Source organism: Phyllostomus hastatus, unplaced genomic scaffold (assembly GCF_019186645.2).
Source record: "Phyllostomus hastatus isolate PE091 unplaced genomic scaffold, TTU_PhHast_1.1 phas_contig_58, whole genome shotgun sequence".
Classification (NCBI taxonomy): Eukaryota; Metazoa; Chordata; class Mammalia; order Chiroptera; family Phyllostomidae; genus Phyllostomus; species Phyllostomus hastatus.
The window spans coordinates 50903488-50927055 of record NW_025333916.1 but is presented as its reverse complement, the minus strand read 5'-3'; positions in this window follow the sequence as shown (position 1 = coordinate 50927055).

Here is a 23568-nt window from a genome sequence, read left to right as displayed (position 1 = left end):
CTTAGGCTTTGCACAATTCAAATGTGAATAAAAATAGCAGATCTAAAGGCCGATATTAAGACATTTTCATCACGTGCCCAGAGAATGAAACCTCAACAGATATAGAGATATTGTAGCAAATATACAGAATGAGAAGAAAGAAGAATCTAGAAGTAAACCACGGAAACCAGCATTCTGGGTATTTCTTAGTTGATAACTTCATAGCCTTTGACTTAAGCATTGATGTAGTCAGTACAAATCAGCGTCTTCCATGGGATCATAAGAAAGGCATTTCTAGGACCCGCACATGGGAGATTATGATGTGACAAGGTTTATTGAGTTGGAAATCTGCCCCCTGGGTTTCCAATTTCCTGTACCCCTTCATCTCCCATGGAAAAAGTGCAACCTTGGGTTCGGGATGGCCAAAACAGAAGGTAGTGTCCAGATTTTCTGCTGCATATTAAAGCCTAGCCCTTTTGAGCTCCCGCCATTTTCTGAAGGTGCCGGTAGCTACTAGACCCACGTGACCACAAAGTCCCAAGTGAGACAGGACACACAAATGAACAGGTGCATTCAAGTCAGTGAGGGACAGAGGGTGGGGCTTCTTTGTTCCTCTAGCATTAACTCTCTCAGGCTTGGAAAAGGCCAAAAGGTTTTTCGAAATAGCTAATCAACTTCCCAAGCTCACATGAGCTTTTTAATGGGTCCAACCCGTAGTTAGACTGACAGGCCTCTGTCATCAAGCTACTGCCAGAGAGGGGAAGGGTGTTGGAGACCGCCCTGCCTGATCTCAGGAAGCTGTAATCCCCCATGACTTAGGCTGAGTGAAAGACCTCCGGACTAGGATCCACTAAGGAGACAAAACTTATTTCCCTGGCATGAACGCTGCCTGTTCTAATGCCTGATTCCCTTTGCATGATCGGCAGTCAATGACGGGTAACAATTCTCTAGGAAAGAGAATGAACTTAAGACAGATGCTATCACGTGGGAATGCCCTAAGGGAAGAGACTTGGGGCTGTGGAAATGAAGGGGTGATGGACATCAACCTCTGACCCCTTGGCTTTGTCAAAGCTTGAGTCCTCGTTCTTAGATGTGAGAAATCCAACTCTCCTGGCTGCCTTTGTCTTCTCTGTTAACTCAGGCCTGTGGAAATAGCAGGGGCGGTGCAGCCCAGACCAGAAATGGTGGACCCCCGGGGTAATCAGGCCTGGGACATAGGATATGCAAGATCCTGTAAGATCTGTTTGCTGGAGGATGTTATTAGATTAGAATTTGACAGGAAACCAAAACTAGCCCTTTGAGCCCTATTAGATAAAACCCCAAGATCTGCCCAGAATCACAGTGGGGGTTCTGTCTGCACCTTTGTAAGTCACCTACTTCTTTTGATCTTTTCTGCCAGACTGTGAATCCACAAACTAAGTCTGTATTCTGAATAAAGATCTTCTTGGGAATGGAGATGAAGCACTCTCCACTAGAGAGGGTGGCCAAGGCGCTCCCCACTAGAGAGAGTGGCCATAGTGTTCTCCACTAGAGAGAGTGGCCCTTCTGTCCCTATTTCCCCACAGGACCTGGTTGTCTCTGTGTATGTTTTTCTCGTGTTTCGACGAGCATCCACAGCAGAGATGGATACTGCTGGCCGGTATCATTCACAGAAGGGAGGAGTGTTCATTCTCTTTGCGGAGAAGTGCTATGAATCCCTGGGGCATGATGCTGTAGCTTCCCGGTGAGGCAAACATGCCCCCTGCTTTATGAAGCTCCATGTCTAATTCCCTTTGCTTTCTTTCTTTTTAATATTTAGCTAACTACCTATAGAAACACTACTACTTAAAACTTTCTCTTCTAATGGTGTTAATGACAACACATTAAAATGATTATTTTCTGTCTATCCCACGTATTCAGAAAAATGCAAATCTGAGTGCTGTATAACTTATAAGAGTCAGATAAAAAATAAAGTACTATAACACACAAGTTTATTATTATTAGGGACACTATTTAATTTTTTGCCCTTTTTATGCTGGTGGAGATTCTTAATGAATAAATGTAATTATCTGTACTCATTGCTTTTCTTTGATTTCTTATTATTTGCTGTTTAATATATGTGTGATTCTTATAATGAAAAATCATTCCAATATATAAGAATACTGAAAGTCCAAGGTGGTTTATTTTAAGACATTAAAAACCCAAGCAGACTTTATAATGACTATAATTATAAAATCCAAAAATGGATTAGGGATAGCACAGAGAGCTGAAATAGTTATCACAGTGCTCACAGACTTGATATGACAGAACATTGTAGATAAACATTTTATTAAAAATAGATTTTGCACTGGCATTTTAGGAATAGGATTATGTGAATAAATTTTTTTATTTAGGAAACTAAAATAGAAATTATTGGAAAAGTGATAATTAAAATCATTAGTGGTCAAGTTATTCTTGGTTAATTTTTTATATTTTAAAAATTAAATTTTGGGTTAAAAGTTACATAATGGTAAATGGAGATATGAGTATATTATATATACACACACACACATTTTAAGGAAATTAAACCCATGAGAAAAAGTACAATTGATTTTTATAAAAGAGAGTATAAAATATAATATTTGTGATATATTTATATTATCAATTTTTATACCTGTTAATAAGCATTTCACATTCAAGGACAAGTGAGATTTTCCCTCTGAGTGTTATAGAACTTTTATTTTAACCATCCCAAGACTATTTATTGCACAAATATGCACAACACAGTATATTTTTTCTGGCCTTATGGAAGCTTTTGAAATATTGTAGAGTAACTCGGAAGTAAAGCAGAAGCAATGGAATTTAGCTAACGATGCCAGCACAAACAACTGGAAGTGAGAAAAGTAATACTGAAGGCAGGGAAGAAACGGTGATTGATGTCCTTATAGGAAAGATGGATGAGATCAGCCTGACAGTTTCTGTCTAAAATTGAATTTCCTGCTGCTCAAGCAACTTAATTTCATTTATAACATTTTTAACACTATGACTTCACAGAAAGTATTGCAAAGGTGGTTTTACCTTTATAAGTTTGTAATTAAAATATGAATGTTCGAAAACATTTTCCTTTCTTAATTTTGCATTGTTTTTCTTTGTGCTGTTCATTGGGAGGAAGTATGGTTTATGTTATTCACTTATTGTCAATATATCCAGTGTCTGTCTTAGCCTGAAAATACAACAAACACGCATCTCTCTTTGAAGCTGTCATTTTTCTTCCTTGCCTATATTTTCCAGACAGGTATCTCCTGAGAAGACTAAGTGACATAATAGGAGATTGGCAGGAAATCTAAGCTCCATGTTCTATGTGTTAATGCATCAAAAGTGTCAACATTAAGATGAGGGATGACTTCCTGGTGCGAAGATTAGAATATGTTTTCTGAAAGGCAGCAGCCCTGTGTGAATCGGATTTCTTGCTTAGAGACCAAATGCAAAACTTAAATTGAATTGTTAATGTACTTTCCACAGAGACATAAAAACCTGCTTTTTGTTTTCATAGCATAATGTTATAGATTGTTAATGAATTCTCCTTTGCTTATTTTCTTCCAATCCTGTGGGATGTCTCAAATTGAAAATTGCTCCCTGATTAGTGAAGGAAGCTAAGTTAAGAACTACAAAGTGCTTTCAGAATCTATATAATTAAATGATCACAGGCCAAGAGTTAAGCACTAGTGGGAATATTTACACTACTTTTTTGCGTGTGATGAAACAAAACTTATTATAAAGAGGGTAAAGAAAATGTATAGCAGCATTTGACTTCTGCTGTTATTCCCTTTAGATTGTCGCACAAATAGACATTTTTGAGCATCCTTGTAAAAATGAAATATAGGGATTAATCTTTGAGAGGTTCCCCAGACTACAGTTGTTAATTAAATAAATGTTTATTGTGTGTCAGACAGGTTTAACTTTTATTATAGTGAGATATACAAGATTATCAAGGCTATTTTTTTCAAAGATGTTAAACACTGTGGATTGGGAGAAGGTTAGATGCAGTGACTTCATGATAAAATGAAGAAAACTAGGCAAGGCTTAATTCATGATCTAAATAAGGTATCAGGGGAGAAAAGTATGTTTTTTAGATGTTTGTTCTGTGCATCTGCAAGAATAAATGTAGTTTTCTCAGATTAGAAAGCTAGGAAAGCAAGAATATCTAGAGAGTTGCTATACAAATTATCTTTGGGGCATGCTGAATTTCACCCGTCCACTAGGTATGAAAGGTGAACTCTTGACCCAAAGCCAATCGATCACTACATCAGTAAGCACATTGGCCACGGCCAGGGATCCAGTCTATGGAGGATACACTTTGTAACCTAGCTGACCTCTCTGGAACAGAGGCTGTTGAAACTAATTGTATTTCTTTCCCCAGGACAGTGCACTTATCCTTCAGCTGCTGTGAATCGTGGCTGCCAAAATCTCTTCTATGGAAAAATTGACCTTTTCTATGGGATATGGACCTCATTAGCTTCCTTTAAGGGCAATGGCCTGATGACACCCAGGTTCAAGGCTAGAGACTTTGGAAGGTTTGTGCGCAGAAGTCTAGCACCTTGCCTCCTTGGTGCAAACCATGCTGCACAGTGCCCTGTGGTGTGAGGCTGAGCTGGTGTCTGGCACAGACCACATCCTTGCTTAGTCTCTCTTCCTGCCTTGTTTGGCTACCCTGCGTCCTCTTCTCCTGAGAGAATGTCTGTGCTACGGAACTCACAGAAAGCCCCAACTCAGGCCCTGCTTCCAGGGAAAGTGACTTAACACACTGGTGTAACGTTCAACTGCTGCTAAAGAAACACTGAGATAATGGGCTCGTAAGGCTGAGCTGTATCATGAGTTACAACCAAGCTGACAAATAATGCTCTAGAGTGTGCTTGAGGAGTCAGCCCTGTAGTTCTTTAAGACTTGACTGTGTAGATTCTACATTGCCACCTTCTTTAATTTATTGCACTTACTTCAAAAATTCTTTATTATCCAAAATATGCTGAATATATTAGTGTCACTTGTACTAGGAGACTAAGGAACAGAATATATGACTGGAAAAAGCATATTCACAACTGGTATTATTTCTTGCTCATAAATATGCTTTATTTAAACAGGTAAAACTACCATTTTTTAAAAATTTAGAACATTATTTAATTGAATATTTCTTCTATAATTTGCCCTTGGAGAAATGACTTGTGAAACTCAGGGTAGGAAAATCTGATGCTGGTTAAGAATCGAATCCTAGACTTTTCATGGCCTGGTGTTCACTGTAATCTGCAGGTCCTCACACCTTGAAAAGTGCATCACAGATTTTAAAGAAGCAAGTTGGCAGTAGTGGATCAGAAGCTATGATTCACCACACCGCCTTTCCAAGCCTGGACAATACCTTTTGCAATTATTGGGGGTGGGGCAGGTGGAAAGCGACCACTTTTCTAACTATAATTTCACACCAAGAGAGTGTGTTCCCTCCCCACCTTTTTAACTTGCTCAACTTTATTGAGAAACTACAAAGGACCAGTATGTTGCAGCTAATCCACTGGGAGGGGAATTATATGCATATAAAGTATAATATACTGCCTTTTTCATGAACAGCACATGAGCTATTTGAAAATTTTATGTCATTAACACTTTCAATGTGACATTAATCTAGAAAATAAGAGGGAGTGATGAAAGTCATTAAAAGCAGCTGAGTGTCCTGCTGTATCGTGGCCAATAAGAGCATAAAGAATGAGAAACAGAGCAAGTCATTCTATTAATTACAACCTGGCAGGATTATGTCTACAAGGGATATCTATTTTTTTCCTTTAATTTTTTCCTCTATATGAGGCTTTGCATGTATATAAGATACAATAGGGTGTTTAAACTTTAGACAGGACCACCAAATGCCACTCATAAAAATGCCACCTAAGTCTAATTAGTAGAAAGGTTATTATTTTTAATATTGAGGCATTGAGAACATCATACCATGTATGCCCTCCTGAACCTCCATAGAGCCACATTACCTCTATGTGACTGTTTGCAGGTAAGGTTTGATTTTTAAAAAGGACAGTCATGGGCAAAGATGCTGAGAAGGAAAAGTATGCAATGGTTACTTCGTGCTGGCTACAAAATGCATGTCTTACACACAAGACAATTTCTGATTTTTTTTTCTGTAAGTACCTTCCATTATACCCATCATTCTTTCCCCCCTCCCCCGAGACAGAAATCTCAACCATGACCAGCCCAGGAAACTTTCAGAATCATTTGATTTTTAAACAGACCTGGATATAAACCTGTTGTAATTTTGTGCTATGCCCAAGAGTGTACAGTTATGTATATTATTATGGACATTAGGCTGAAGGGAGATTCAAGATTGCCACTAAGTTCCTAAGTAGCTGCAGACAAATTCCTGGTAGTGAATGCTCTCTTTAGCTGGGTAATGTTTGGCTCTGTTTCTCTAAAGATCCCTAATGCCAAAGTTAAAGCAGATACACAGAGAACATTACAAGGCAAAGACACAGTGTAACAGAGTGCAGCCAAGAGGGGGGATTTGGAATGGGGCCTAGAACTCAAAGTGTTCAGGACATATTAGGATGTCCTCACTGCCCGCCCCCCCCCCAACAACAGGTGTGGTTGGGGGAAGGGACACATGGAGCAGGGCCATAGAAAGCTGTTTTGAATAGCAACAGCTTTGTAGCAAACCTCTGGAGTGGCCATTTAACATATCTATAACCTTTAACTGGTTGCACAGATATGTTAAATAGCTGTGACCATGCTCTGAGCCAGGGGAATGGAAGTAACTTCCCCACCAAGATGTAACTGGGAGGCAGGTCCCTCGAGTTACAGTGCCTACGTGGGAGCTTGAAGAAGATTGACTCCATGACATGGGCCCACACCTGCCCAGACTCACGAGGGCAGCCCAGTAAAGCTGGAAGGATATGAGTGCTGGCAGGTGTAGCTGATTGTAGGAGGAGTCGGAAATGGGGCTGCAGGGGAAGATTGGCGTGGGGATTTAAACCCAGACGTGGCAGCCATTGAGAGGAGAACCACTTGGCTTTGACAGAGTGGACACTCCCACAGCCATTGCGCAGGGAGGACCACTCGTCTGGGGCAATGGAGAGAGAACCTTGCAGCTTTGCCAGAGTGGGGACCCCCAAAGCTTTAGTAGGGAGGACCACCACCCGACTTTAGCAGAGATCCCAGTGACACAGCTGATGGTGCTGGGAACTGATGGAGGCCTCCCAGCCCAGATGGATTACTGAGAAGAACTGGGGGCTGCCTGAGCCATGGACTTCTATTTCTTTTCCTGAGATATGGTATCCCAGACTGGGCAAAGAGGGGGAAGGAAGGACTGTGTGTATTTGTGGGTGTTTTAAGGGACTTTGGGATTCTGATGAAGACATTAGGTCACTACTTTAAGTCTGTATAGCATTAAATAAACATTTCCTTTCCCTTTCATGAATCTCTGGCATTGAGAGATGTCTTTCCTCTCAATGGAACCTGGGGGGTTCCTTTTGGTAACAGTATATGGTCCCAGGCCCCTCCTTGTTGTTCTGTAACAACAGGAAACAAAAATGAAGAGGGGTAAGACTTTTAAGTGCTGATGATTCAAGAACATATGTGAAGTTAATTTGAGAAAAATGCCCTACATGTTATTAGAAATAGTCTTCAGGTTGGAAAAGACATGGAAAAAAATTTCTGGAGCTGAGACTCAAGCTGGCCTATATAAACTTTCTTCCATAACAGGACAGCTTTTTGGCAATTTCCTACAGTAGAGTTTGACACTATATTAGCTTTCCTTAGTCCAGATTTTAATAATGGAAATATTAAGACATTAAATATATATATATACTTATATTTATAAAGAAATACACATACACACACACACATATATAGGGAGAGAGAGAGAGAGATCCCACATAACACTTATTTAATAACCTTTTGAAATAATGTCATTTTATAGCTTTTAAAACCCTTCACATCCTTTGTTAAGTTTATTCCTAGGTATTTTATTCTTTTAGTTGCCATTAAAAAAGGAATTTTTTTCTGTTGGGAACCGCCCTGCCTGGTATCAGAAGCTGAAACCCCCACCTAGGCTAAGGCTAAGGGAACGCCCTTGGAACCATAAGCCAGCAAGGAGACAAAAGCTTATCTCCCTGGCAGGAATGCTGCTTCTGCTGCTTTATTCATAACTGAACCCCAAAGCTTGGTCAGTTAGCCAAAGACGGGTAAGATTCCCCAAGGGGGGAATGACCAAAGACAGGCACGATCACTTGGGAGGCCCCCAAAAGAAGGACTTGGGGGGCTGCAGCAAAGGGGGTGATGGACCCTCACTCCTCGCCTTTGACATAGCCTGAGTTCTCAGTGTCTGGGAGAAAATTGCCTTATCTCTTGGTTGCCTTAGTTCCCTTGCTCCACCTAAGCCTGAAACAATGACAGGGTGGTGCAGCTCTGTGCTGAAAAGGGCGGATTCCCCGGGTGATCAGGCCTAAGAAAGAATATGTAAATAACTGTGAAACCTTCTTTGTTTAGAATGCTCTCAGTTGAATGAGAAGGGTCCAAGGGGGAAGTTAGTTTGTTCCTCAAAGTCTCACAGCTCTTTGGCCCTGACTCAAAATAGACTGGCAGAGTTCCTTGTTTTCTATGGTTCCTTACTTCCTCGTAATGAGTACTATACTCTACCTGAATTATTATGCAAAAAATGAGCCCAATAAGAGCAGGTTTGGACAGTAAATCGGCGCGCTCCCCAGTAGAGGGGGTGGCCATTCCGTCCCTACTTCTCCACAGAAGCTAGTCTGTCTCTGTGCATGTTTTTTCTCGCGTGTTTTCGTTGAGCCATCCGCAGTGTCCTATGATCACTGCTGGCAGGTGACCCACGCATCATTTTTCCATTTCTTTTTTCTGAAATTTAGTATGTAAGAATGCAGTGGATTTTTATACATTGATTTTGTATCTTGCAATTTTACTCTCTTTGTTTGTTGTTCCTAATAGTTGTTTTTTTTTGGGGGGGTGGAATCTTTAGGGATATCTATATAAAGAATCATGCCATCTGCAAAAAGTGATCATTTTACTTCTTCTTTCCCAGTTTGAATGCCTTTGATTTCTTTCTATTGCCTGACTGCCGTGGCTGGGCTTCCAGCACTGTGTTGAGTAACAATGGTGACAAAAGACTTCCTTATCTTGTTCCTGATCTTAGAAGAAAAACATTCAGCGTCTCACCCTTGAGTATGATATTAACCTAGGGTTTGTCATATACAGCCTTCATTATGTTGAAGTAGACTTTCCTTCTGTACCTATTTTATTGAGTGTTAATCATAAATGGATGTTGTATTTTGTCTTATCTGTAGCACACTTTTTCTGCATTTACTGATATAATCGCATGATTTTTACCCTTTATTTTGTTAATGTGGTGTGTTACATTGGTCAATATAAGAATGTTAAACCATCTTTATTTCCCTAGAGAGCCCCACTCAATTGTGATGCGTTATTTTTAATGTATGATTATATTTGATTTACTAGTATTTTGTTTAGGATTTTTGCATCTATATTCATCAGAAATGTTGGCCTCTAGTTTCCTTTTTGTGTATGTGTTATCCTTGCCCAATTTTGGTATGAGGGTTATGTTGGCCTCATAAAATAGGTTTAGAAGTATTATGTCTTCAATACTTTTTGGAAGAGTTTAAGAAGTATAGGAGTATAGGTATCAAATCTTTGAATGTTTGGTAGAATTCACTAGTGAAGACATCTGGTCCTGAAATTTTACTTTTTGGGATGTTTTTCATAGTACTTTCTATTTTCTCATTGTTAATCTATTTAGATTCTCCAGTTCACTGATTCAGCTTAGAAAGGTTATATATTTCTTGGAGTTTATCCATTTTTTTTGTAGGTTAATATATTTGGTGGCATATAGTTTTTCTTATTATTGTTGGGTGATCCTTTGTATTTCTGTGGTGTCTGTGATCTCTTCTCTTTCATTTCTTAGTTTGTTTATTTGAATCCTTTCTCTTTTTTTTTAATTGATGCTATGCAGAGGTTTGTCAATTTTACTCACATTTTAAAAGAATCAGCCTTATGTTTCATTAGTTTTTTGTATAGTCTTTTTGTTCTCAATTTCATGTAATTCTGCTCTAATTTTATTATTTCCATTCTTCTGCTTACCCTGGGCTATTTTTGTTTTTCTTTTTCTAGTTTATTATGATGTAATGTTATATTATTCACTTGGGATTTTTCTTGTTTCTTGAGGTAGGCCTATGATTATATAAACTTCTCTCTTATTACTGCTTCTCCTACATTCCAAAAGTTTAGATGTGAATGAGTTTTCATGTTGTTTTGTGAAACTATATGTATTTTTTATGTTAAAAGCAACCTAAGTAATTTTAAAAAATGATATTGTATTATCAATGTGTGTATACGTAACAGTGAGGTAGCATCTTCTATAACTATTCAATAATTTATGTATATGAGCTATTTTAATGTATTTTTAAAATAAATTTTTTAGTCTAGAATCCTGTTTTCCAAAGCTTATGGCAATTCCACATGAATGAACCACATTTGTCAAAATCTCAAAGAAAATACTTTTGTCATGAAGGTTCCCTGATCTGGGTACTGATTTTCTATATGAAATTTCATCTTTTGAAACCATGACTTTCCTACGGGTGATTACTTCACACCTGCTTTTAGCACATGCTACTGATCACCAACTCTCAAGGAGCCTCTTTTCATTCTTCAAATCAATACACATCTATTCATTTAACTTTTACAAACAAATTGTATTCACGTTAACATTTATTTTTATTATTTATGTAGGCTTTCTTTATTGTTTCACTGGTATATTTTCCGTCTTTGAAAATCATTTGTGGATCTTGTGATGACATGGGAGAGACATGATTATTTTTCCCCATGAAGATTATGGTCTTTTACTTAGGGACAGAGTTTTTGTGATTCATTTCAGTCCTTAAGGGAGAATAGAAGGTATGCAATACCACCTTTTCTTTATTTTTTTTTAATAGAAATAAGATAAATATTTTATTGAATGTATGAATCAAAGTTCTCTGGAAAAATAGGAGATAGATGATAGAGATACATTAAGAAATTATTATTGTTATCACACAGAGAGATTTTATATATGAAGGTATTTAGCATAAGGCAATGGCTTATAAGAATCAAAAGGTTGGTAAGTCCCAAAATCTGCAGGGTGAGTCAGCAAGCTGGAGACCCAGAAGAGTGAATGGTGCAGTTACATGGAAGTCTGAACCCAAGGAGCAAGGAGAGCTGATGTGGCTGTAGTCCAAAGACAGGCAGGAAAAGCCGAGCTGTTAGTTCAAGTCTGAAGGCAAGAAAAAGAGGTAATATAATATCCCAGTCTGAAGACTCTCAGGTAAAAGGAATTCTCCCCAAAATTGCTAGCATGGTTCTTTACAATGAGTGGAGGATTTGTGGAATCAGATTACGAATATGATCAATGTTTTTTCCTGTCTTACACCTTTATCATATAACACAAAATATGTGGTCTGGCACAAATAATGCCCAATATTTATTAGGAAATCATAAGCATATAATTCTGTGACATAAAACTATGAACTCAAGCACACCGTGTGACATGTTAGGTAAAATTTCAACCTTCTGTCCATCTCATACAAGACATTCACTTACCCTACCGACCACACTCAAGAAAGCCTTACTTCTGCAGGGCCCTGAATATTGACTTTATATTATAGTAATTAAATATCAACTTTACATTATAGTTTAGATTATGGGATATCCATGAAAATAATAAACATAATTGCTATAATTCAGGCAATATGTGATTATTTGCTTATGGCATTATTGTGTTAAGAATAGAATAAAATGGTATATTTTGGTGGTGGAATTGGCAGATCTGGTTTTTAGATTTGATGAGAAGATAAAGAAAAGATAAAGTGCATTTTTTTTTCTTAAAATATTGCCTCTAATTTACTGAATTAATGAGAGGCAAGGTAACAGTGGCTTAAAATATATAAAGTTATTTCTTTCTCACGTAAGCTTCATGAATAAGCTAAAGACTATTCTTTTCAAAGGTCTAAGGAACCCTGGTTGTTTACAGCCATTCTGCAATTTAATATGTTCCCTTTATCTTCATAATCTAGGATAACATTTTCATTACAGAAAGCAGCACAGATTGAGGAAAACAAAGAAAGACAGAAGGAGGGAGGGAGGGAGGGAGGGAGGGAGGGAGGAAGGAAGGAAGGAAGGAAGGAAGGAAGGAAGGAAGGAAGGAAGGAAACATTAAAGGCACGTACTGGCTGATTAGGAAAGTTCTTGGGAATTACTATACAAAACTTCAGTTTATATCTCAATAGGCAGAATTTAGACACGCAGCCACATTTAGTTAATATTTATTGTTGGTGTTGATGTCGCTAGCTAAGTCTATTAAAATGGAAGACGTGGAGAAGAGATGCTGTGAGACTAAAAGGAGATTTAGTAAAATATTTAATTATAGTTGTCTAATTTTATTCAGCTATGGGTATTAGTGTATAGTGGCCAGATAATTTAAGCCTACATAATTAACATCCTAATCTGGAATTATAAATAACATGTATGCAAAGGTCAGTCTCTCATTCTTGCACTTCAGTATTACTACATTGGGATAATTCAGTAAGAGAGTGATAAGGTAACACACAGAGGGATTTCCATTAAAGTCGGGCATTGGAAAGAGAGGAACAGGGATCAGAATGGAGAGAGAACTTCAGTGACATTGAGAATAGTTTCAGTTTCTCCTTTTCTCCTGATTCATTCTCTCTGCCTCTCTCCCTGTTCCTCTGCCTCTCCCTCTCTTCCTTCTTCTCCTCTTTCTCTCTCAATTTGAGAGATTTGTTTCACAATGATCAATAAGATCAAGAATATCAACACGTCCACCAAAGGTAAGTAGGAATAATATAATAATGAAATAGAAGTATTTTTAATATAAATCAGGGTATGAAAGTAATATTAACAAAATCAAAAGCTTCTATAAACTTTGAAAAATCAAATATAAGGACCCAAACTGGAAGAAATTATGAATGGTTGTGTTTAAATAATGAGGAAAGTTATGAATGCTTTTCTGATAAAATTTAGATTAAATTGCTATATTTCTACATAGGTATTCATATGTGTGTGTGTGTGTGTGTGTGTGTGTGTGTGTGTGTGTATATATATATATATATATATATAACTAATTCAAAAAGAAATTAAAAACCTGAAGTTTTCTATCACATTAAGAATTTTATTCAATTTTTGAGAATTTTATACATAGATCAATATTATTTTAATCATATTTGCCACATACTCAAGAAAGGATATAATTTCAATCCCAGATTGTCGAGGGTATACTAGAAGAAGGGAATTGTTCTTAGAATTTATGTTTATATAGCATTGTTTTGGTTGGATCTTTCATAAATCAGATGGCAAGACAGAAACTCCTACTAAAAAAAGGAGAAAAAAAAAATAAAACTCAGATTTGGTATAAAACATACCAAACTTTTTTCAGCTTTATTGAGATATAATTGACATATAACACTGTATAAGTTTAAGGTGTATAAATTGTGCATTTGATACATTTATATTTTGTCAAATGATCAACATAGCATGAGCTAACATCTCCATCAGGTCACATAATTACTATTTCTTTTTATGTGGTGGGTACACTTATGATCTATTTTTTTTATGTTTTGACTTAATCTTTATTGTATTTTTCCACTACTATTCAGTGCCCTATACCCTACTCCCCCGCACAGTCACCACTGTGTTGCCCACGTCCGTGAGTCCTTTTTCCTTTCTGTTCAACTTTTTAAAAATCAAATTTCAAGAACATTAGCATAGTGTTGTTAGTAATAATAATAATGTGCTAAAAACACAGAATCTCTAACTTACAGGTGCTGTTATAGAAAACTGAAAAATAAGTAAAACTTTGTGGCAACTCTCATAATGGCATCATAAACATCATAAACTGCATATTAAAAACAGCATTTTCAACAAATTTCCTTTATATCCATCACTAAAACAAAATATCCCTTAAAATATAAGAGTTTACTAAGCTATCAATAATTTGACTGTAATTTTCATCAAAATACAAGGAAATGAACAAACATGTTCTGAAATGTCTATGAAGGAATATTGAGAAATCCGGCAAAGCTTAGTAAAGAAGGAAAGTGCTCCCTCAACAATATTGTATATTTTACAACTGATGTGATTTGAAACCTGCAATAAAGGCAAAGAAAGAGACAAGTGAATGAAGCAGATAAAAAATCCGTGTATGGATTTATGGAAGCTTGATATACAATAGAGCTTTCTTGACTGCTCAGTGAAATAAGACATAACTATTAATGACATTGGAAAAATTGGCTACTTCTATGGTAATAAATTAAATTAATTCTGTGCTTTACATAATTATATAAAATAAACTATAGATAAAATAAGAAAGTAAAAGAAATAACAAAAAATGTGAATACAGCATTCCTGAACACTACTCAAAAAGTAAGTCATAGTTTTTTATCACAATAAATACTTATCCTTTAAATCTGAGTGAAATGCATAGTTTTGAATACATGCTACAGATGTATGACATCAGTATGAATGAGAAAATAAGTGAAAAATTTTAACATCAAATGAGCTGATAAACCAATACTATAAACAATATAAGGTGTAATGACACTCAAAGTATAGAACTTATTTTTGCATTTTTTCAACTAAATAATGGGATAATGTGACAATATCACATACTAATCATTATTATCACATTTAAACATGCCAGATTTCCACCACTGAATATTTAAGAAATGTTTAAATAAGCAGACAGTATCAAACTTGTTAATGTCAACATCTGTGCAATGGTAAAAATGGTTTAGATGTGAAATTTTGAAGGTGTCTGTTGCTGTACCGAACAAAATATGCTATAAATGCAAGGTTGCATTTACTTTGTATTTAATCTTACTTAGATGATTGGATTATTATCCTCCGAAATAATGACAAAAATATGTATATATTGTGATTTATTTACTTTTCATGGCTTCATGTGTTATTGGTTTCTTACCAATAAAATACAGAGCTGGTAAAAAAAAATGAAAAGGAAACATTTTTTAAACATTGTCATCTAAACATATTTTGGTTCTGATAGTCTCTTAGAAATATTTAGCTAGGCCTCTTAACATATGAGTATGCCTCACACACACAAAAAGAAACTATGTAAGTGATGTACACTGAGATTTTCTCCTTTTATAAAAGTTATTCAACCAGGTCCATAAATTTAGTACTTATGTTTTCTACTACAAATTTATTGTTTTAGGTCTTATATTTAAGTTTTTGGTCCACTTTGACTTAATTTTTGTATTTGGGGACAAACAGTAGTTCAGTTTCATTCTTTTGCACATGGTTTTCCAATTTTCCCAGCACCAGTTTTTGAAGAGGCTTTCTTTTCTCCATTATATATTTTTGGCTCTTTTGTTGAAAATTATTTGTCCATATATGTTGGGGTCTGCCCTGCCTGTCTCAGGAAGCTGTAACTCCCGTGGCTAAGGCTGAGTTAAGAGACCTCCGAACCAGGAGACACTAAGGAGACAAAACTTATTTCCCTGGCATGAACGCTGCCTGTTCTGTGCTGGCTCCCATTGCATGATCATCAGTCAATGACAGGTAACAATTCTCTAAAAAGAGGATGAATCTAAGCCAGACGTGATCACGTGGGAATGCCCTCAGGGAAGAGACTCAGGGGGCTGTGAAAATGAAGGGGTGATCGACATCGACCCCTGCCCCTTTGGCTCTGTCAAAGCCTGAGTCCTTGTTCTTGCTATAAGAAATCCAAGTCTCCCGGCTGCCTTTGTCTCCTCTGTCCGACTCAGGCCTGTGGAACTAACAGGGGCAGTGCAGTTCAGAACAGAGTCGGTGGACCCCTGGAGTAATCAGACCTGGGACATAGGATATGCAAGATCCTGTGAGATCTGCTTGCTGGAGGATGGTCTTGAATTAGAATATGAAGGCATGAGTAGGAAACAAAACTAGCCTTTTAGATCCTGTAGTCTTTTTAAGTATTAAAATCCCAAAATGTCAGCCCACAATCCCAGCATGAGTTCTGCCAGCCCCTTTGAAAGCTACCTATTTGTTTGATCTTCCCTGATAGACTGTAATCCACAAACTGTATCTGTATTCTTAATAAAAGCCTACTCAGGTGGTGACTTGGGGCGCTCTCCACTAGAAAGAGTGGCCATGCCATTCTTACTATTTGACAGGACTTGGTTGTCCATGTATATATTTTCTCATATCATGAGCATCTGCAGCAGCAATGGATACTGCTGGCCAGTATCCGCCTCACATATACATGTAGATGTATTTCTGGGCCCTCAATTCTCTTTCATTAGTCTGTGTGTCTGTTTATCTGCTAGTACCATGCTGTTTTGAGTTTTGTTACTTTGTAATATAATTTGAAGTTAGGACGTATGATACCTCTGTCTTTGTTCTTTTTCCTGAGGATTGCTTTGGCTATTAAGGGTCTTTAATGTTTTCATATAAATCTAATGATTTTTTGTTCCATTTCTTTAAGAACATGTAATTGGGATTTTGATGAGGACTGTATTACATCAGTATATTGCTTTGGGTAATATGGGCAGCGATACAACCAAGGTGTCATTCCATAGATAATTAGATAAAGAAGATGTGGTACATATTCACAAGGCAATACTACTTAGCCATTGAAAAGATGAAAAACTGCCATTTGCAACTACACAGATGGACCTTGAAAATATCATGCTAATGAAATAAGTTGAACAGAAAAAGCTAAGAACCATATGATTTTATTTATATGTGGGATATACAAATAAACAGGCAAGAAAAAAACACATAGACACAGACAAGATTGTGGTGGTTACTAAAGACAAGGGAGATTGGGGGTACTAAAGGGTAAAGGGTGTCAAAAATATGATTGTAGAAGAAGAATTGACTTTGGGTAGTGGGCACACAAGGCACTACACAGATCATGTATTATAGGAATGTATGCTTGAAACATATAATCTTATTAACCAATGTGAGCCTAATAAATTTTGTTTAAAAACTTATTTTATTGTGACACTTTAAACATATCAAAATTACTTTTTAAAAAGCACATAAAATTATTTTATATAGTATATTGAAACCTTAGTAGATTCCTACAGTGAAGTTCTATTTTTTTATTATTATTATTTGGTGTGTTAACATTTTTCCATAAACTATTCTCTTAGTAGCAATTTTTTCTGCATTTTCTTGTTGTAATACTACTGAGACTCTAAAAAACAACACTGGAATAAATATATAAATGATTTGCCTTAGCAAACTGTAAATAATGTATTTATAATAACTTGTTTTTCTTGAAATACTAGTTTTAAGCTCTGCACATATTATTTGAACTATTTATTATGTGATCCATCAGCAAAGAGTAAAATGAATAAATCAACAAAGCCTGTCTTTTAAATTTTATCTCAATTTCATTTTTAAAAATCAGCTAAATAGAATAAATACTAGGGTGAAGAATCCCCAAAAGAAAATGTATTTATAAAATATTGTGTAATTATTCTTACATGTTTGCTCTTCAGTCACCTTCAAAGCACTCTCCATGTGATACAATACACTTATTCAGGCATTTTTTTTTTCATCACTGAAAACAATTTTTAAGCTTATCAATGTTGATGCCTTTTAGTGCTTCTGCTGTTGTTAGTTTCACCTCTTCCACATGGCAAAACATTTCCCTTTGGGGACTTTCGTCATCCAGGGAAACCAAAAATAATCAGTCGGGGTGAGGTCAGGTGAATAGTGAGGGTGGGGCATGGGAGTCTTGCTATTTCTGATCAAAAACTGTTGAACACTCAGCGTGGTGTGGACAGGTGTGCTGATAAATCACCCATCATGAAATGCTCAAACACATTGAAAGAGTCTTCAAAAAAATTTAACTGAAGCTGAATGCAAGCTCTTACAACAATGCCAGCTGGTACACTGATGCAGATGGGTTCCTAAAGCACTTGTCTAGTAGGGGAAGCCTCTACTACAAGGAGTCTGTCCATCAGAAGATAACTCTGTTTTCTTTTTTTGTTTGTTTTTTTTTCTTTTGAGGTGTCCACCCTCATATGTCAGGTAGCAAAATAGGAACATAAAAAATGTTTGTGTAAGTGTAAGTGTGCATGTTTTAGAAAGTACTTGGCATTCTATGAACTAATAACCATCTTTGTTTATATATGTTTATGTTTATATTCTTATTTATTCTACAGAATATATATATTGTTTCTGTTCTTTTCAGATTTTTATGCATACTATTGACCCTCAGAATTTCAGGTGTTTGATCTCTTCCATTTTATGTGGTTTGAGAGATAATTTCCATTATTTTTATGTAGAAGTTACATTTAATTTAAACCTATTTGTTCAATTTGACCATAAGAAAAATATAATATAAATATAAGCAATTATTCAATAGCAATTAAGAATTTTTAAACATTAGAATAAGCATTGTTTCTATTGCTCATCATCATACAAAAATTGCAAATAAAATCATATAAATAAGGATTATTTGACTGACTTTGGCAAGTGTATTGTAGAAGTAGAAAAATGGAAGAATACAAAACAAATGGCAACTATAAAGCTCAGCTTTAAAAGTTAACAGCAAATGAAGATATTCTGAGATCAATAGAGAATGACTTTCAGTAGTCAGTTCAAACCATTACATTTAATTTAAATTACCTTTCATTAAAAATATATGTAATTTAATGATCATGCATCATCAAAATGGACACTTGAAATCTATATGATCTTATTAACCAATGTCACACCAATACATTTAATAAAAAACAGGTTAAATGATTTAAAAATAAAATCTATTTAAATTTATTTCAAAATACATATATTATTCTGTCAAAATGATTTGACTTAAGCTCCAAAGGCACTGAAAATTTTCTGTTAGAATGACAATAGTTTAATCATAGAGAGAAGCATCAGATATTTTGAGTCTGTAAGATTTTTTCAAGGATAAGAATTTCCATACTTAGAGAATATCATGTCCGTGGTTGTTTACTGTGGCTCAAGTCTGATTCACCCATGCCAAATCTCAGTTTTGATCAAATATTGTTTAAAACTCCGAAGTATATTCAGCACCAGTTCCTTGGCAAAATTACCTGCTTAAATTTAATTCAAATATTTTTTTCCATACCCTGGATTACACAGATGATAAAAAGCAAAAAACAAAAACTATTTCACCCTTAACAGCTCCTCCCCAAAGACACTGTTTTAAATATCTGATCACCTTACCCTCAGCAAACGATTTATTCATACCTCACATACTTTTGCATGCACAGATTTTGCATGCAGCTAAATCCCCATCTGATTATTACAGCCCATTCTAATTCCACTGCAGACATTACTTATTATAATTGGATTAAGGAATCAACACTCTGAGTTCAAGTATTTGCTTTAATCTTTTACCCAACTTTGTCAAAGAATGCAGATTTTATTAGTCCTATTACTAGGATGTCTTTTGCTAAATTTGTTGGTATAATTGAACATTGCTACCCAATACCAGTTCTCATTTACGCTTGTTTTCTACAATTATTTTTACTTGTTTTCATTATGTATAAAGTCAGTTTGCTCTTTCAATACAGACAACGGATTGCTTTATTCTAGCAATCCATGTCACGTGCATTGTTTTCCTGACCATATAGAGCACCAGATTCTCGCTTAGGAGAATCTTATATGCTTATTTTGTTCCCTTTTTCAACAAATGTCTAGCTCAAGTAGGTATTTCTTGTTGGTAACTTTGTTACCATTAGATTTGTCTTACTGCTAAAAATAAATATATTCTTAGGGAACCATCATATGACAACTTTGAGTAATGTAGAACCATCCCAAGGAGAACTGATCATTTTTAATACGCCAAACAATAAGCCTTCAGAACTGAAGACTACAATGACCAACATTATAACATATTACTCTACCATTGTGCAACTGTCTGTGCGTGAAGACCACACAAGCTTACCTAATTCATTTGTAAATTGTATAACCAATATAGTGTACCTGAAACTAATGTTATTGGCTGTCAATTATAATTGAACAATTAAATTTTAAAAATAAAACAGCTTACCTCATTCCCTACTCACTTTTCCATATGTGAATTTATGGCAAACTATTTCTAAATTCTAAAAAATATACTTATTTTACATTTAGTTTTATCAAGGTCTGTCTCAAAAAAGTCCAGCCATCGTTAATATAATGACAACAGTCTGCACAACTTTGTTGTAAGCTGGCAGCCAAGGACAGTGGACTGGAATGTGTATGTGTGAACAAAGATGACTTCACTGTGGTAGTCACTGGGGGCAGTAGACACTGTAGAATAAGCATGTGTACCATGTGGCCATCACATTCAAAATGACTGAAAAAATAGAGCAACAAATCTGCATCAAATTTTGTGTTAAGCTTCAACCATCCTCTGCAGATACTATTCAGATGATTCAAGGCCTCAGCTATGGGCAACTGATAGCTGGCAGCTTCATGAAGATAACAGATCTTCTCATGTATCCCATCTCCTGCAGAGTTTTTTGGCAAAACATCAAATCACCCAGGTGACTTAATCCAACTACAGCCCAGATTTGGTGCCCTGTGACTTCTGGCTTTTCCAAAAATAAAATCACCTTTGAAAGGGAAAAGATTTCATACTGTTGATGAGATTCAGGAAAATAGGACAGGGCCACTGGTGGTGACTGGGAGGACTGTGTGAGTTCCCAAGGTGCCTAATTTGAAGGGGACTGATGTGTAATTGTCCTATGTACAATGTTTCTTGAATCTTCTTCAATAAATGTCTCTAGTGTTCATATTGCATGGCTGGATACCTTCTGGACAGACCTTGTATGTGTCACCCATGACATTACCCATATTTATTGTTCTGTGTAATATTAAAGGACACTTCTTTTCACTACTAGGAATAAATTGCTTGTTTTAAAAATATTGATCTATAAAAATGTATTTGATATTTTACTTTTAAAAATGATTCATAACTACCAAAAATGTGGCTTTCTGATTTTGTGCTTATATCATTGTGAAATTTATCATTGCAAAATATGAGCAAATGTTTAAACTTGGTGTTGAAAATCATATGTGCTTATATATATACACATACACTATACATAGGAGACACATATATTTAATACATTTATACATGTGTTTCATTTATAACACAGACATTTTCACAGAAAAAAATGCTGAGCATTATTGATATTTGGTAAGATTTCACACTTACTTTATGGCCCTTGTTAAAACTTTATTTCAGGGTCCAGGTTGAGAGATCCATCTGGAATTCAGCCTGCTTTTCAGAACTCCTCCAGAATGTAGAGCTGCTATTTATTTGAAATTTGCTAATGTCCTCACAGAGTCAGTACAAAAAAAAATGCTGTGTTTGTGATTTTGAGTCAGAAAGCTGCTGGCATGTGAAATGAAGAACAAATCCTGTATTTTCTGGCAAGCTCCTAGCAGCACTGAACTATTGACACTAAATCATTTTGAATCAAATGATGTGGTTTGTCAAAAAAATATATATACAAATGCATTTTTAAAGAATGAAAGTAGATGTATTTTTTTTCAAAATGACCATCACCACTTTAAGATAACAACATATAAAAGTAGCAAATGGTTTTACTTCATAGAGTTAACTTCACTGGTGTAGCATTTTGACTTCTACATTGTAATTCTGATACTACCAAATTTAGCCTCTATTATGATTTTTTCCATCTAGAGTGTTCTATTAAACATTTGTGCATTAAAAGAAAGCTACGTAAAGTCATGTACTTAGTATAAGCAGACACATCCCAGTTCCATCAGAAAAAAATGTTGGCTTTCCAAATAATATAGAGAACCTTCTCTATCATGTGTGTATGTGTGTATGTGTGTATAGGTATCTTTAAACACAATTTTGCTGTGATACCATGTTAAGTGCCTTATATTCTGACTAGTCACAGAACAGCAGCCAAGTGAAAATGACAGTGACTGACAATTACAGAGGAAATAAAATGGCTTCCAGAAGTGCACTGAGACCTGTGGACCTCAATCAACTGAACTACAAGTCCATTAAATGACTTAATTTTTGGTATCCAACTGTGAGATATATTAACCACCACACCGACAAGAACTATCGGATGATAAATGCAGCCTGTAATATGATTTCTCAAATAGTAACACTATACTAAATAATGTGTGTGGTATCTAATACTCCTTGTAGACAAAAATTGGTAACACATAGCAGAGGTTAAAATAAAACAATGGCCAAATAAGATAAATGACTAATATGTTCTCTTATTTCAAAAGAAAACACATTTTAGCTCTGGCTGGGCAGCTCAGCTGGTTACAGTGTTGTTCTGACACAGAAAGGTTGCTGGTTCAATCCCCCGTCTCATACAAGAATTAGCCAGTCAGTGTTTCTTTAGCACACTGATGTTTCTCTCTCTCTATTTCTCCCTCCCTTCCCCTCTCTAAAAAATAAAATAACTAAAATATTCTTTAAAACAACCAATGGATGCATAATAAGTGGAACAATAAATTAATGTCTCCCTTCTTCTATCTCTAAAAACAAAATATTTTTTTAAAAGAAGGCAGATTTCAGATAAAATGTTAATCATCACAAATATTATTTGTATTTATTTTATTCTCTACTACAAAAAGAAATTTAAAATTGGTGTCTATTTAAAAATTAATAAGGTCACAGAAAATAAATGATGACCATCAATTTTAAACCACACTCACTCAGGCACATTAGAAACCATGCATTTGCCGAGGGAAATTTCCCTGAAGAGGAGGTAACATATAATTTATATTGTATGCTTCCAGTTGATTATTTTATTCTCTTCTTTGAAATATTATGTTAGCACAAATTTGAAAGCAGTAGAAGCAGTTGACTAGTTAAAGGATTGTGATAGGAAGGTAATCATGTATTCATTCATTCATTTACTCTTTGAAATTTGTAAGAGGGTTGAAAGAATCCATATGACTACTGTATGAAAATGTTATTCAAATGGCCATAAAATCTCATTCCTCCAACAGAAAAAAAGTTGTGCAAAGAAAATTTAAATGTTCAGCCTGTGTTTTTCCAGGGAGGATCCAAGCGGCTCCCTCCTCTCTCCAGGCAGGGAAGTCTCAGACCCGCACCAGCAGAGACCTGGACACATAAAGTCACTGGGGGGATAAAAAGGCAGTAAGTGACATGCAGTCAGTGGTATCCTGGGGCTGGGGTGGTGGTCTATGGCTAGGATGTTTCCAGAGAAATTGGGGAGACAGGTGACACCTGGAATTGGGAGAAGAGATGAGCAGTGACTAGCTGTGACCCTGACAGACTCTGGGCTGGTCAGAAAGTTGGACTGTGTGGAAAGCTGGATGCTTGTTAAGAGCAGCAGGTGGCACAGAAGGAGACTTTTCTCAAAAAAAAAAAAAAGTAACTGAATGGAGGAGCAGTGACCTCCTTCGCTCAGAGGCCATGCCCCAAAGAGAGAGGAGTAAGGTCCCAATTTACTCCCACTCAGGGCACCTCAGGGATTGATCAAAGTGGGACAGCAGAGCCTCAGAGAGGCAGCAACACCCAAAGAGATGTCTTCCAATACTAGAACTGAGCCACCATGCTGACACCTT